This window comes from Pinus tabuliformis, chromosome Q, assembly GCF_031772625.1.
Source record: "Pinus tabuliformis cultivar Carrire ecotype Pingquan chromosome Q, CPIR1, whole genome shotgun sequence".
NCBI lineage: Eukaryota > Viridiplantae > Streptophyta > Pinopsida > Pinales > Pinaceae > Pinus > Pinus tabuliformis.
This window is the reverse complement of record NC_142296.1, coordinates 263,219,270-263,236,010: the sequence shown is the minus strand read 5'-3', so window position 1 is coordinate 263,236,010 and position 16,741 is coordinate 263,219,270.

The following is a 16,741-nucleotide window of genomic DNA, read 5'->3' as shown; positions in this document are numbered from 1 at the left end:
CTTATGTGAAAAGCATGGTCTGTTGGATCCCATGCATGAAATAGGAACTACAATAGTTCTGATTATTGCCTCATTCCAGAAAACCTAAAGTATTTGAGAAACCCACAGTTTGTGAGGGCCTCAACTGTACCCGGATCATTTAGGGAAACCATGTCTTGTTCTTCATGCTCTCTTTCTCGCCAAGTAATAGATATTCTGATCCAATGAAAGCCTAAAATCAAACCATAAGCTTAGTTAGGATCCTTTCCATGCAAAAAACTGAATAAATTTTGGGTCTTTTTGGTGAAACAAGTTTGGGAAACTCGCCCAGCATAGCCCAGGCACGGATACATTGCACTGCAGTGTAGAATCCCTACAATCTGGGTGCTCCCCAGCACATTTTTCGACATGCAAGCTTGTGCTAGTCCCAAGGCAAAAAATTCAAACCCCAGGGGCCCTAAAAACCCTAAAAACTTGCATGAAACAATAAAAGAATTATATGAAAAGAAAGAGGAGGGGTAGATCTCCTATTTGGTCCATACGGCATGAAAAATGCTTCGTAGAATCTCTCACAATCAGCTAATGAAGATCAATGTAAAAATAGGGTCAGAGCACAAACTGAATGGTAAATATCAAATGGTGAAAATAACATGGTAAATTCTTGTTTTTATGTTTATTTCATGATCATTAAATATGTAAACTTTGGTATTTACCTATTTTTACCAATGAAACAGATATGTTTAATCCATTTGGTGTTGCTTTGAATAGATTTACATCTAGCTTATAAAATTTGACATGCGCGATCGTGAATTGTACTTTGACCACAGAGCTTACTTTTATCTCTTTTTCGAGCTCTGTTAAACATCGAAAAGGAAACCCCCTTAGAGTACTCTTTAAGCTCTTTTCAGACTCTTGAAATATGAAAAGATTACTGAGCGCTTGTCCTTTTCAGCTCGTTAATGGATTGGAAATGACATCTACTTAGTATAAGTTTAACCCTTTTTTAGGCTGAGATAGATTATTTACGAAAAAGGAATGCGTTGACCGAACATGGTCAATAGGTTCTCTCTTGTATTGTTTTATGCTTTTTCGGACTTGAGAGATAAATCTATGAAAAAGAACTTGTGGAGTTTTCTTTTTGTCCCTTTTCAAACTCTCTAAACATGAAAAGGACCAAGTTATCATTGTCGTTAGACTTGTTAAAACATCAAATAGTGACAGACTTGTCCATCATGACAAGATTGAGTTTCACCTTCGCTAGGCTTGTTAAAACATCACATAGTGATGGATTCACCTGAAGGGTGGAATTATACAACAAGCATATGTTATCCTCCTCAAGCTTGATAAAAAAATATAGAGGTACTGGTCAGCAGTGACTGGGGAAAATGAGAAAAGGGTAAACCACTTTATGGCAATAGGTCGCTCTTGAACGTGACACTTTCACTTCATCATTGTGACTATCTGGGTTGGATTATCTACTTGATGGTCATCATACCTTGGTCTATCATACCATCCATTACTTTTTTTTTGGGTCAATGCTGCCAATCCATTCAGTGTCGCTGACATGTTCAAGAGAAGTCACTCAGTTAAAATTCATCCTTTGCAATACCATAAACCTTCATTTTCATGATCACCATTCTTGAACCTTGTGTCATCAGTCAAATTCTATCTCCAAAATCATTACACTTGTTTCGTGTCATTGATGTGGGATACATTAAGGCCCTCCTGCGACGAGTCACTTCTTGTTGACATCAGCACATTATCCAAGAAGTTGACTTAGAAACACCCCTTCAGTACCTTGAGGCTTGCATACATCAATGGCAGGTTTCTCACTTCTGGCAATAGGTTGACATCACTAGCCTTCGACCAAAAGACTTTGTATGGTGTTCAACATCAAAACATCCATTCACACCATGCAAAATGTATTGCAGTACCTTGAGGATCATTATCATTATCAGTGATTTCTCTCGTGTCTGTTAACGACTTACATCATTGGCTAGTAATTAGACGATGTCTTCCCATGTTCGACTTCAGATCACATATTTGCATGGTTAGACTCGTACTTGAGCAAAATATTGAACAAGATAGAAGACCTCGGATCTAGTTTCATCCATCTAGGCTGCAATTTCAGGAAATGTACCAAATCATCCATACAATGGCTTTACATTGCTAGTCATTCCGATCATGGGTCTATATATGTAGACGACTGTCTATGTACTTGTAATGAAACTTTATATGCTGAGCATGGGTATGCCTTCCCTCAACAATTTATGAGAAAAAATCAAAATATCATGATATTATGTATTGTAATCGATGCAGGTCACCAACCACTTCGGAACCTCCTCATCACATCGTAAAGCATATCACCCAATATTATTATTTTCGACTTCATGCTTTAGGGGGAAGCTATTATAGATCCATTTGGGCACATCACTCCCATCATTCAGATCAGTACCATTAGGGCTCATCAAACCCTAATTCAGTTGCTACATGCGCTAGACAAGTCACCTCTCTGAATGCCTCATTCCCTGAGAGTTCTTTGGCTTGAAACCCTCCAGAATTGCCTCCTTGAGGGACTAGCGCAGCCTTGGATAGGGTAAGTGCACTTCAGTGTAGGTAGGCCCATGTTAGGGTGCTCTTTAGAGCACCTAGACCCACTTTGACATACGCTAGGTGAGATTGAGCGAAATTCACATAGGGTTCTAGGAATATTCTCATCTTTTGGAGTCATCTAGAAGAATACCACACTTATCGTCTCCTATGAGCTCGAAAATGGATGAGGAATGAGTTAAGTTACCTCCTATCCTCTCATCCCTTCCTCCATGGAAACTAACTCTAAGTATGGAAGGCCATTCAATACCCTCATTTATGACAAAACTTCCTCCTTTGGCCTATAAATTGAGCACTCATATAAGTGATCAGGAGCTGGACGTTGAGAATTTATAAGGAGATACTATTGGAGTGAGAATTGAGTTTGTAAGTGAGAAGTGTTATGTTGTAGGAGTGCTGGGCTATTTATGTGATGTTGGTTGGAACCCAAGCTGGAAGAGTGGTAATGGATCAGACTTCATGGTTGTAATTCTTCCTTCTATCTAATAAAGCAGTTTACACCCTTTTTCCATATGCTTATCTTGATATATGATGTTTATATGTGTGAATGCATCTGATTCCATTTACTTGTATTCTATAGATCTCTTTCTTTGGTTGGTTCTCTATCCTCTGTTTATGGTTGCAGGTACTTTTAGAGCAAGATAAGTTCGAAAAGGAGCGACGGGAGTCAAAAGGAAATCGAAAGAACAAGTAGGTCTTCTGATCCCTTTGTCTTGTTTATCGTTTGTAGAAAAAGCATAAGCACTTTAAATCTGTTGTTCTAGGTATAGCTACCTACCTAGGGAATTAGTATTTATCTGTAGATACCAAATTCCACATAACAGTTGTGCAACACCAACTCCATCAATGGGTTGTTCCTAGTTCACAAAAAGTGAAGAGTCCGGAATGGATGAACACAAGGCAACATCATCCGAAGGAACACCTAAATGCCAAGATGGAGGTCGAAGAAATAATGCATATGAGAACTCGAAGGACTCACAACCAAATCTGTGTGAAATTTGAGTGGAGTGATGTTGGGAGTGTGTGAGGGATGAACAAGTGTACAAGCATGATCCTCAACATCACCGGGTGATGGTGGAACTATTAAATGAGAGGGAGGTAGATAGTCCATTGAGATAGTGCCTGCTCCAACATGAGATTGTGCAGCTCCATCAATGAAGAAGATTGAGAAAGGCTTGATCTCAAGCTTCCTCTTGGGTCAGGCAGATTTCTTAAGGCAGTAATCGAACTGGTCCCAAAGATAAGAAAAATTCATCTAGCTCCTCGGAGCTTAAAACTACAAGTCATAGAAGCGCTGCCAAAAATCAATGACGGATTCATGCGGAGCCTTGCATTGTTGTAATAGTTTCCAGTTAAGATGGCCTAGATCAAAATGATAGAACGTGTCTTCAATAAAATCACAGAAGTGCTCATATGAGTGCAAAGTGCCAACCAGTAGGCTAAACACCCAATGAAATTGAGATTCGTGAAGCATGAATGCAAGCAGCAAACCGGCCTGTTCATCAGTAAACTCATCTTCCGCGTGAATCATGGAAAGAAAGTTATGCAAGTTCTTAGGCCATGCCACTTCACCTTCACCATCATATGTGTGAGTGGAGAAGAGATTAAGAAGCTTCCTTGAGATGGATACATCTTCACGATTCGAAAAACACCTCGGGGGAAGAAGAATGCAAGACTCCATGAAATATTTGTAGAGGTTCAAAACTGGATGGGAGGACACTGCTTGTCATCAGGCCCTCCTTCTAGCGCCAGAAATGTTGATGGTGCTTGACCCGCCAACATGTCAAGGGGATCTCCCTAGTAAGAAGTCCTAATTAGATCTCAAACCATTTGGTGTAGGAGTCCCAACAATGGGTCATAAGGTAATGCCTTGACCGCGATGTCGCACAGAGGCAAGTAAGATAACTTTGTCACTAGCTAGGGTGTGACTGATGTAGTGAATCAAGGAAGGTGTATGAGAGGTTCCAACACTTCAAAGGGAGAGGAAGGTGAAATTGAGTTCCAGGTTGAAAGGGATCAATCCCAACTCGACTCGGAACACACCACGCAAAGGACATGCGTAGCGTCCGGCGAAGCAGTCCACTCAGATGTGGTGGTCACATCATACAAGGTAAGATAACACGAACATCACTCACGGATCAGTCCGAGACGAGTGTGACAATTGATATAGAAAGGTTCATGAGAAAGGTCTATATGGTGTCCGGCAGAGCAGTTGACATGGATGGTGACAGCATTAACAACATATGCAACACATTAACAATAAGATTCATATAATTTCATGTGAATTAGTTCAAACACAAGTACATAAGTTAAACAACATATATCATTAAGGCAACTAGAGCAGTCCAACTACAATAACAACATATGCATGAAAATGTGTTGGCTCTTATTATATAAATAAATGTAAGTCACAATCATACAATACACCATGTAAACCTTCTAGTCCCAACAGTGGAATGTTACAACCACATCTGCTTGCTCCTCCAAAGAGATGTACTAGCTCAGTGCAGTAGAGAAGCCAAGGCAAGTTACAATACTATCCAATCCTTCTTCAAAATAGTCTTAGTAGAAGCTTGGCTCACCAAAAGCCTATACAATGAGTTATGAGGGACTATTTATAGCAAAGGGTGGGTGACCCTTGACATTCCCCTTTGTGACCATTCAACTACCCTCATGACTCTTTTTTTACTCTATAACTGTTACATTCACTCTTAACACTTGACTTACACTTGACATGACTCAACATTATAATGCACATGTACCCATGTGAACAATGGCTTGAACAAGCCAAACTAGACACCACTCTGACTTAGACAACTATAGAAGTCTAACTGCTCAACATCCTCATGCTGATAAACAGTAACATATTGATGCCAAGATTGGTAGTCTTTGATAGTTTCTGTGTGTTTTGCTGTGACATCCGTTTGGAACCTGAACCTTGCCTCCATAGCATCTGGGTACACTACTTGGACTCTTCTGTCTAACTCGTCTAAAAGCATGCGCATCGTTGTCCTCAATGTGGCTGGACCAGCAACATACTTGCGCATGATGTCTGCATTGATAGACAAGTCTGGACTAGTGGTGATGTGCATCAACTCATCAAAGTACGAGTCAAGCTCCTGTTGGAATTACTTCTTGGTCTTCGCTTGGGTGAGAGTCCCAAGTGATGGAATCGCATGTGTGTGCACCATAACCTCCATGCTCTTGAATACTCATGCATCAGAAGCATGTATGCCAGTGATGAGTTGCAGTAGGTCCTCATAGTTCTGGATCTAACTCTAGATATGTGCCTGCAGCTCAACCGCATTAGCCCTCATCATCTTTGGCAAGTGAAGCGGGGCTCCCTTGTACTTCATCATCCATTCTTGCATGTTGTCAACAAAAGCATGTATGTTCTTCAATATGCACGCTCTTCTCGCACATCGATGCTTCCATCCGTGAATATGAATGACTGCTTGGTGCACGGTACCAAACCTGGAGTACAATGCTCACATGATTGTGTCCAAGGACAATACTTCATCTAGTATTGCCTTCTTTAGTTCAGCTCGGGCGGACATTATCACCAAGTCTCCTCCCTGCTTGGCCACCTATAGTTCCTTCACCATTCACTCATTCTCAACTATGAGGAAATGAACACTAGAGCTAGTGGCTTCGACATACACTCTAGTTGCATCAGCCAAAGTAGATGGTTCCTAGTGCACATCAGTCATGATCACTTGTTCTTCAACTTGCACAGGGAATGTTTGGTCCTCCGGAGTCGGTACTCTATGTGACTTCCCAACTCTATGTTGAAATTCGTCAAAGGAGATGTTTCACATCTCTACTTCTATTTGACCACCAAGGATCTTAGTGCCTCCTTGATCATTCGAGACTTTCTCATCGTCTTGATGCATTGAAGCAGGTGAGTCGACCTCTCTGTAGTGAGGCACAAGGTCAATGTCCTGTACCAACTCCTGCTTCTCCATGTCTGCATCTAATTGTTCAAGATCCTGTTCTATCTCATGAGAAAAGTCTTGCCCCTGCGAGGGTTCGCCCTGTTCACCTAATGCCAGATGTTCAGAAGAATGAACTACTTGTACGGGTGTTGCTTCGTCTATCTGCACGTGATGCATGCCCTACTGAATCTGCTGCTGTTGCGCTTCCTTCCACTGTTGGCGCAACTGTTGTTCTTTCTGGAGTTGCTCCCTCAACTCATGGAACTCCTTCTCCATTTCTTCCATTCTCTTCTTATCCCTCTTCCTTCACGCAATTCTCTTGTCGCGTTGTTGCCTCTTCTGTTGAATAGCCATAACTGCTTGTTCTATAAGTGGGTCTACTCAAAACTTGTAGCTTTGCTCCTCCTCCATGCGGTCGACAATCTTCCTCTTCCCTTTGTCGCGCACAAGTATGCTTGGCTCTACTGCCTCTACTGTTGTTGTTACTGTTGGTGTTCTCTATGGTGCTGCTTCATGCTATTGTGCTAACCACTCTATGGCGAAACCAATCTGTTCATTGGATGTGGAGGAATTGTAGCAATACCTCCATGAGTCCTCCTCGGCCCAATGACATGCCCCATGGATCCAATTGAACTGAACTCTCATGCAGTGATCCTTCACAATGCAATGTGGGTCATACGGATTGAAGCTTCGGAGGTTGAACGAGTACTTCTTCATCTGTTTAGCTTCGACATCCACTTTCTTGATGCTCCAGACCTCATATAACCCAATCCGCAATGGAAGAGTGGGCCAAGGTTCCTTCTTCTTCCGCTGTACCCTAGCTATCAATCTTGTTGAGATATGATAAGCTACTTCTTACATGATAAGCACATCCAAAGAAAACTTTGGCAGAACATGCGGAGGCTTCTCCGCACTGAACACTCAAATGAATGTGCCGGACAGTGAGGCATACCAATCTGTAATGCCTAACAATGCCTTCATCACTTCCTCTAACATGCTAGGTGGATCATGTTCGAATATCAGCCTGTACACTGGGGTGAAAAGATGGTTAGACAATTGTATGATCACTCCTCTGAAGCTGCACTTGGACAATAACTTGAAATACGTGTTCACAATAGTCTCTGCCGGTGACCATGCCCACTCTAAGCTCGGGAACTCATGTCGGGCACAAACTACATCTAGAATGTAGGCGGACATGTAAATCTCTACATGCATGCCTTCGGGTGACTGTCGAGCCTTCATGACTTGCTCCTTCAGCTGATGAGCTAGTATGTCAGACTAGTTGCATGGTCTTCCTTCTCTAGCCAGTTGGTCCAGCGTGACCACCCAACTCTGAGGGAAGGTCTCAATGCTTGCTTGGCCACTCAGTCGACATGCGAATATGACCAAGTATTGGTATTCCTTCCTCAATATCTTCGTCTTATAGATATGATTGGGTGTCATCCTGAAACGAGCTGGCTCCTTTACCCAATCCTTCAGAATGTCTTTGGCATGGCCTCTGCTGTTAGGCAAGCTGAAGGGAGGGGTCATGATAGTCATGAGCTCATTCATCTAATACATCTCATCGTAATCTCGTGCCCAGAAGGTTGCAAGCTTCTTCCCACTGACACTGCTCAAGGTCATTGTCTCGGAGTCAGTGTGACAGATGATCCAGTGAATCATGTCCATGCATGGGAACGTGGGTTATCTGCATGCAATCCGGTACAAACCAGACTTATTAATGTTCACGTACACCTGACGGTCTTCAAATTCATCCCCAAAAGTACCTGCAAATGTTTCATTCACCTCTTGCCACATTAGTTTGATGTGATTTTCTAGATACAGGTTCGTATCTTCATAGATCGACAAACCAGAGGACACCTGCTCAGCTGCTACTCTAGTTGCCATACCATGAATGTTCTGAGATCCTGTTCTCTTGGAAGCCATTGAGACATATGAACACCTGAAAGATCTGGAAACAAGCAGCATGCATGGCAAGAAACATGTGAGTGAAAACAAAGAAAATCCAGGGAAGGACACAACACATATCTGGGAAAATGATGAGAAAGATTGCACAAATTTCACTGGGAGGCTGAGTGACTAGCTGGCAGAACTGCGCAAAAGGCATTCTGGAATATCTAGGAGGCTGGACTGGCTACTGGATCTGCGACATTCACAACCCAGTTGAGCAGCTGACTGTTCATATTGCGCAATGTGCAATCCCAACTAGGAAGGACTGCTAGCCCAGGGACATATTTGTGCAATTTCTTGGGCCAAGAAGCCATTGTCCTCCAGTAATGCGCAAAACAGTCCAGGAGGCTATTGCTGGGCCAAAATACACAAATCTGGAGAGGAAGGTAAGCCTTCCTTCCCCATATTATGCAATGCAGCCTTGGTGAAGGCAAAGCCCGGGACAACGTTGGCTTAACTCGTCGATGGGCAACTGAAAGCAAGTAAGTCGATGAAATGCATGGCGACACTAAGTGATAGCAGAAGTGATAAACAGTGCATGCAAAACATGAATGGAAGATTCAACAAACAGATCAACATGCATGTGGGTGAGGTCGTTCGCCGATTGAGCGAACGTCTGTGCAAAACACTTTCATGCATTTGATAGCAATGAGATAGTGATGAAAACTAAAACAGAGGTAGAACAAGATAGAACACATGTAAAAGATAGCAGGTGTTCAAAGAAATCAAGCAAACAACACTCATACAAGCAAATACACAAAAAGCAACAAAAATGTTGAAAAAGAAAAGTTGAGGCCACTTACCCGTGAATATCTAAGCCAGATGTGTCGAAGAGTCTTGGATGTGTTGTGGGATGTCAAAGCTCCAAGATCCATGTGAATGAATGAGCTCTAATGCGTCGAATAAATAAGTTTGGTCTTATGACGCGCATGCCACAAATCTAGGAAAAAGTGACACTTAGAGGGAAACTTCTAAAACAACTTTGCATGTAACCCCCGACTACTAAAAATAGCTCCCTGAATCATGGGATACCTTTTTCATGTTGTCTCCTGCTATTCCGGGAAGATCAAGTCATGCATGCATGAAAGTCAAGTTTCCTTGGTCCTGAGTGGAACTAGTCAACCAGACTCTCCATGCATGCTAGTGCTCAACTGCTTGAGAAAAATGTGCATTCCTGACTGTGAGCTGGGCTGACTACCCAAGGGGATTGTGCAATTTCTGGGTAGGGCAGCTGACTACTGCCCACATTTGCACAAATCCTGCGTTGGACAGCCTGCTGCTGGGAAAATTTGCGCAAATCCTATTGGGAGGGTTGGCTGGAAGGATTGCGTAATCCTGGAGCCCAGCAGGCTGTTAGAGAGGATTGCACAATTCTTATAGGGAAGGTCGGTTTCCCTCCAGGAATGCACAATTTTCAATTGGAAGTTGCTCAACCTGAAGTTGGACCAAGTCCAAGTGAGCATCCTATGAGGGGAATGGATCAACTATGATTGACAGACTGCCTTTGTGCGAGGAAAGCATTGAAGCTTGAGTACTTGACGAAGCAAGGCAAAGTGTTGTGTAAGGTTGGTAGGGAGGTTCCAAAATAGGCTGAGGCAAAATTTTGTAGGGTGGTTGTAGCCGCTACAACAAGTGTATATAGTTAAGTCTGGGTATGTGAAGCTCCAAGCAGATCTTGGTTTGCAAATTTTGCCTCATTGGAAATCTGTGTGGAAAATTGAAATCTTACCAAAAATCAACTACTTTATGTGGACAATTCTCAAAGGCATGATACTTACAACAGACAATCTCAGGAAAAAATAAATTCACGGGCCTTCTAGATGCTCATTGTGCTATAAAAATGAAGAAACAATACATCATATTTTTTTAAATTGCAATTTTAGTGAAGATTGTTAGTTGAGCTTATTCATCCATTAGAGGTCAACATTAATTTCAATTTACCCCTCTCAGACTTCTATGGTAATTGGAAAGCATTCTATCCTTATTCTGTCAAGAATACAAACCTGATAAAAATATTTTGGAGTTGTCTCCCCTCCTTTCTTTGCTGGAAAATATGACTTGCTCGTAATAAGAAAATATTCCGAGATAAAAATCCTGAAATTAGGAAAATTATTTCCATAGCTTGGGGGTTCACTTCAGAATTTATACATGATAAAAGAGCAAAGGATTTGGATCCAAGCAATCTCCAGCATGAAGAAAAAGCATGGATCAATTTGATCCTGGATAAACCACAAGTTAGGAACTATCCTCCTCCTATTCTAAGCAAGCCAAAAGATTGGAAAATTAGATTGAAAGAAAAGGACTTTCTATTGTGGATAAACTCTTTGAAGCGTCCATGTCTTTTCTTTGATGGAACTTTAAAATCTAATCTAGGAAAAGAAGGAGCATGTGGCCACATTATTGAACAAGGAAATGCAAGTCCAATCTCTTTTGAATCGGGATTGGCTATAGAATCAAACAATAAAGTTAAAGCATATGAGTTTCTCCTGAGATCTGAAATTATAAATAAAAGAAACTATATGAATTCGGTCATTATAGGGGATTCTTCATTATTAATCCAACAAATGGTTTCTAAAACAAATCCAAAAAATATTGAACACAATCAGATTGTTTCTTGCATCTGACATCAACTAAAAATTCTGGGAATGTCTCTTATTTTCATATTTCAAGAGAGCATAACAAGGTTGCTGACAAACATGCAAACAACACGTGATTATGTCCTCAGGGAGAAGTCAAATAATTGATGAAATACACTACAAAGATATTCCATAAATCTACCAATTCTCTTCCTCACAGGCACTACTTTCATGTGAGAAGAAATGAAGTGTTTATCTGCCTGAAGATGCATTTTTCGAGTCTGTCAGTCCTTGTAAATCTTTTGAGAAATATCATCCTTTTTATGAAGTCGAAACCATCACTCCAGTGATCATGTCGTGGGCATGGGAAGTCTCATATATCCTAGCTCATTATCCTCCCTATCAAAAGTGAAATCCCAACGAAATCCTCTACGCCCCCTTGGCTTTGCCCCAAGTCAATTTTTTGGATCTCTACCTCTCATTCTACTCGTGAAGCTTCCCTCCCTACTCCTTAATTATCTAAATCTACCTCCCCTCCTTTTATATCTCCTCTCATATCTCAGAGCCTCACATCCCTATTTCGATCTCCTCTTATTGCGCTTCCTAGTGTACTCTTGTTCATCCTCTCTGCTCTCTCTTCTACTTGGGACTAGGAATTGATCCAATTGTTATGTTTTATTGTGTCTTGTAGACTCTCTGCATCTCTATGCGATCCTCAGGCCTATCTATTACGACTTCACGGACTGATTGTAAACCTTCCTCCTCTACTATCTGTTGTTTTGCGATAAATGTTGGCCCCTAGCAAAAATGGATCCCCTAGAGCGCTCTTCCAACAATGAATCATGTGTTCACTACAGAGCTCATAAATTTATAATCAATTAGTTAAGGGAGATCGTTAAGCAGTTTCGTTGCCAGGCCAAAATAGAGAATGCATATCTTATGAAATGCCTCACGGATCAGAGTTCTGAAATCGAGGCTCTGAGCAATAGATGTGCACTCCTGGAAAAATCTGTACATTTGCTCAAAGAAATCACCACCAATAAAACTAGAGAAAACACAGTTTCGGTGGATCGAAGTAGTAGAAATAAAGATAAAGAGGAGACTACAGTGAATCAGAAGTAGTTGGTTCCATATTTTTTCAGAACATTCTTGTTGCTTGCAGTTTGTTTGAGAACTCCCTTGTTGTTGTTCAGTTGTCTCAGCGCCAGCCTAATCTGTCCCTTATCTAAGTAGCATTTTTTATTATTATATGTAAATGTAAACTATTATTACAACAGTTCATTAGATTGTATAAGCAAGATGTAGTAGGGAGGCTAGGAATCTATCATAATTGGATAGCAATTGATTTTGGTAGAGGAAGTCCCTCCCTCTCTTCCTCTTCTGGGATAGTTCCAGAATTTTGTAATGAGAGCTTGCTCCCTCATTCTATTTTTCAAAAGTAATACCAATATCCGATCTTGTTAAAAAAATGTACACAACCCCAACACAAAGCCATCAGTAAACTTAGGGGCTTTGAACATGGAACCTCTTAGAACATAATACTTCATTTTCATGCCAATTAACAATTGAACTACCCAAAAAATTATTACAAGTTATTTTTATTATTATAACAACATCTTTTTCTTTTATTAACATTAATATTAATATCTTAACCAAAAATTGTAAAAATACAAACCAATAATGAAATCCTTTCATAATCAACTTAAAAAAAAAATACACACATAATAAACCCTTTCATAATCAAGGTAAAAATAGACGGATAATGAAACTCTTTCATAATCATTGAATATTAATGTAATGCCAAATTAAACACCAAATTAAACGAAATAATTAACTTAAATTGACCATTCCATACTTAACCTCAACTCTATACTCAACCTCAACCCTATGTATGTAATTCCTAACCCTAAAAGAAATAAATCCATATGAATTTGCAACGTAAACTAAGAATATATTGCTACCTATATTGCCTTCAGATTCTCCACACAAATATTTCCATAATCAACTTCAACTCTTTGCATGCAATTCCTAACCTTATAATAATAATAATAATAAATACAATACAAAACAAAACTCATCGCCAGATAAATCTGCAGGTTAGGAATATATTCTACATACGTTGTCTTAAGATTCTGCAGACAAACATGGCAACTCTTTTTTTGTTTGCTTAAGTCAAAGTTCTCAGAATTGGTTGAAGGACCATTCTCTTAGCAATTGACGGCATAAATGATTCCTCTTATTGATCCCAAGATCGGAAGCTCCTCACTGTTAGGGTAACCATTGCTTCTCCTCGTTTGAATACCACTAGTGTGGGATTTATGTCTAATTAATTATGCCCATTTCTCCGTGACGATGTCACTATAAATGTTGAATCAAGTTTTTTTGCAAAATTGATGAAGAAGGCCAATTGCAAAATTCTGTATGGTACAATCTGGGTTTGAGGGTTTTTGTTTTAACATGGCCTAAAAATTCCCAAAGTTCTTTTAAGTCAAGGAGAGATATCACTCAAAAATCATTAAGGTAGTAGAAATTTGACTAAAATTGCTGCCAAAATAAACCCAATGTAATCATACAAAACGTCCATAGATCCGTCCTTCTCAAGGAGGGAAGGACTCGAACCGAGGCTAGCCATATTATTTGTAGCACTGGACCCTGCTGCAAGAACATTCTTGATGGATACGCGGAGGAGATGTTGAGCCCGGAGGTGTTATAGGAGCAACAGCAAGAATGCCATTTAGAGTATCAGAAAAAGAGTGGCAGATACACATTCAAAATTAAAAGTAGAAACCTTTTACCGTTGCACTCACTGAGGCAGACTGGTGCCCTGGTTAAATGCCTGCTCATTTCGTGCTTGTCTTAGGCAGGCTATTACGGGCCAGCTCAAGCATGAAAAACCAGCAGGAATGCTGATGTCAGGGTATTCATGAAAGCCGGCGCTTTGAAACTTAAAAAATTGAAATGTCTAAGCAGATTGTTAGGGGCTAGCTCAAACATGAGCAAACAGCATGAATGTGGACCGGCGTTGAGCATCGAGTAACCAACATTCATTTCCCTGTGCGAGTCAGCAAGTTGAGTGCAGTTTAGTAGGAGCCTAGAATTGAATTAAGAGTTGTACAAAAGCCATGTTGAAGCGTTATGTGTTAAGTGAGATTATTTAGAAGCGTTATATGTTAAGTAATCCACATTGTTGGAACTGTGAATGAGGAGCCATGTGGGTCTGAATTTAATTTCTCCATGGGTTGTGTTGTGCTACTAAGTGTAATACAAAGGAACTGTGAGTTGTAAGCCCGGTTTGGGGTTGTGCGAGCGGAAGTCAGTCCATATTGAAGCAGGAGCGAGAGGCGTGTGGGTATGAGTTGCAGTGTGTGTGGAAATATTGTAAAGTGTTGTGTGTGAAGGGGTCGTGCACAAATAATTGATCTATGCAAACTTGCAAAGAGAACCCTCAGCTCGTTCAAAGAGATTTTGAGGATAAGTGTTTGAAAAAGCATTGTCAAGCAAGTGTTGTAGCACAACTGTTGAACATTTTTGGCAAGAGTGATATCTATATGTGGAGCTAAGTTGGAATGTTTCCAGGGTTTAGGTTCGGAGTGTGTGCAAGGATAGTAATCAAGATAAATTGCTTTTCTTGCAATGTGAAATTGTGTAGAGTGGGAGCAACCAAGAAAATTTTCAGAAACAACTGCATCAAAATTTTGCCAGCACAGGAGCTGGAGCGCAGAGGTGTATGTAACCTTGCGTGAAACAGATTCCCTGTGGAGCAGTCAACGAGCAGATTTCATGTGGTGTGAGGATAATGAAGACAAAAAGGGTTCATGAAGGCACCAACAATGTGCAAAAATTATAAAGGAGGAGGTAAAAGTTCACTAGAAAGTAATGCAATGTGATTGAAGTTTAAATGAACTTATATATTTGGGCAAATAATTGTCACAGATGAATATTATTAACCTTTGCGTTTGGTGTATCTAAATTGAATTGTTGTAAGGAGACATTTGTGTTGTAAGGGGTGTATGATCGATTGTATTTTAAAGTTGATTTCGCAGTTTGAGATGTAAGCTTTGTTGAGTCAGAAAAGTAGTACATTTATCCATTTTAGGTAGGAAAAGATGTGACATCAATTTGTGGAATTAACCATGAGGTAAATATGAGGATGTGACATCAATTTGTGGAATTAACTAGTAGGTAGATATGAGGGTGTACTCGTAGTGTTTATCCCTTTTTGTATAGAGAAAATGTAGCATCAAGGTGTGGAATTATCCACTGGGTACATATGATGGTCATATACTCATATCTAAGCTTGATGTGTAATCTAGGAAGTTGAAATGTAAGATGGATTTGAAATGTAAGAGACCAAGTTGATGAACCATGTAGGTGAAAAAGATTACTAAAGTACTAACCAGTGCAACAAATAGTACTCATGTACCTAGGTAGATGGAATTATTTTTATATGGACATCAATGATAATTGTATACCGGTACAAGTGAGAAAATAAAAATACCCATGGTAAAAAACCAAAAAAAGGCAATTCACTATAATATTTTTTTGAAGTTCTGTAAATTAAGAAATCAAGTTATAAAATATATTTACAAAACCATCAATAATAATTAAAAGAGAATAGATTAGAAATAATTGTTTCATCACGTTTAAAAATTACTAACACAATTAGCACAACCTTAACTTGTTTAGATTCGAACAATCAACATTGCCTCTGCACACTGCCTTAGCTTATTCAAAATTAAAGGGGCAGCACCGCCTAGAAGATTCAATATTTTAATTGATGTAACCATCTCAGTTTTTTTTTATAAATATGGATGCGCAGCTAGAGTCGGACATCCCACTCTCCGTTTTGAGGTTGGTTAGTTTATTTTGGTCTGTCTCGTGTTGCTCGGTTACTTTTATATCAATTTTTATGGTTATGAGAAAATAAGATATATAGATTTTATGTAAAATTTAAAAAAATATTTTAAAATAATAAATATTAGTTTTGTAATTTCTATAATTCAAGTGTCTAAATTTATTTATACATTCAAAAATATAATTTAAATTTAAAAAATTCACCAGATAAAACCAATAAATTATTTAAACATATATATAAAAACACAAAGTTACCAATATTTTCATTGGCTTTTATGTTGTTGACTCCTTGCCCTAGTTACTCGATTTTGTGGGATTTGTTGGTTGAGCGGAATCTGGAAATCGAAATAACTAAAGGCATGTGTCCACCTGTGAAGTACTCCATTCAAATTGTTGGCACGTCTGTTTTGGCATATTCAGTTTTCTTAACATTTTATACTTTGGTATTGAAGGTTTAGCTTTCTCTAGTGTGGGATTTGTGTTAGTATAGTTTAAAAAGTTTATAAATTAGTTTCGAAATTAATGGAAATTTTTACAATATTATGATAAAATCTAGTATTTTTTTTTGAAAATCTGAGTTACAACCGTCAAATTTCAGAATTTTGAGTGTCCTGAGAGTTTTTGATAGAGTTGAATTTATTCCACGATACACAAAAATTCAAACACCCCAGCGGTTCTGATTTTTTTGAAGAAAAAAAATTACAGAAAAAAAATCGTCTACCCAGGGGAATTTATGGGGTTGGTAGACAACATTGTATTTGTATTCACTTGTTTGAAAAATTATATTTTTTAAAATATTTATATAATTTTTTTTAAATTATATTATTTATTTAATAA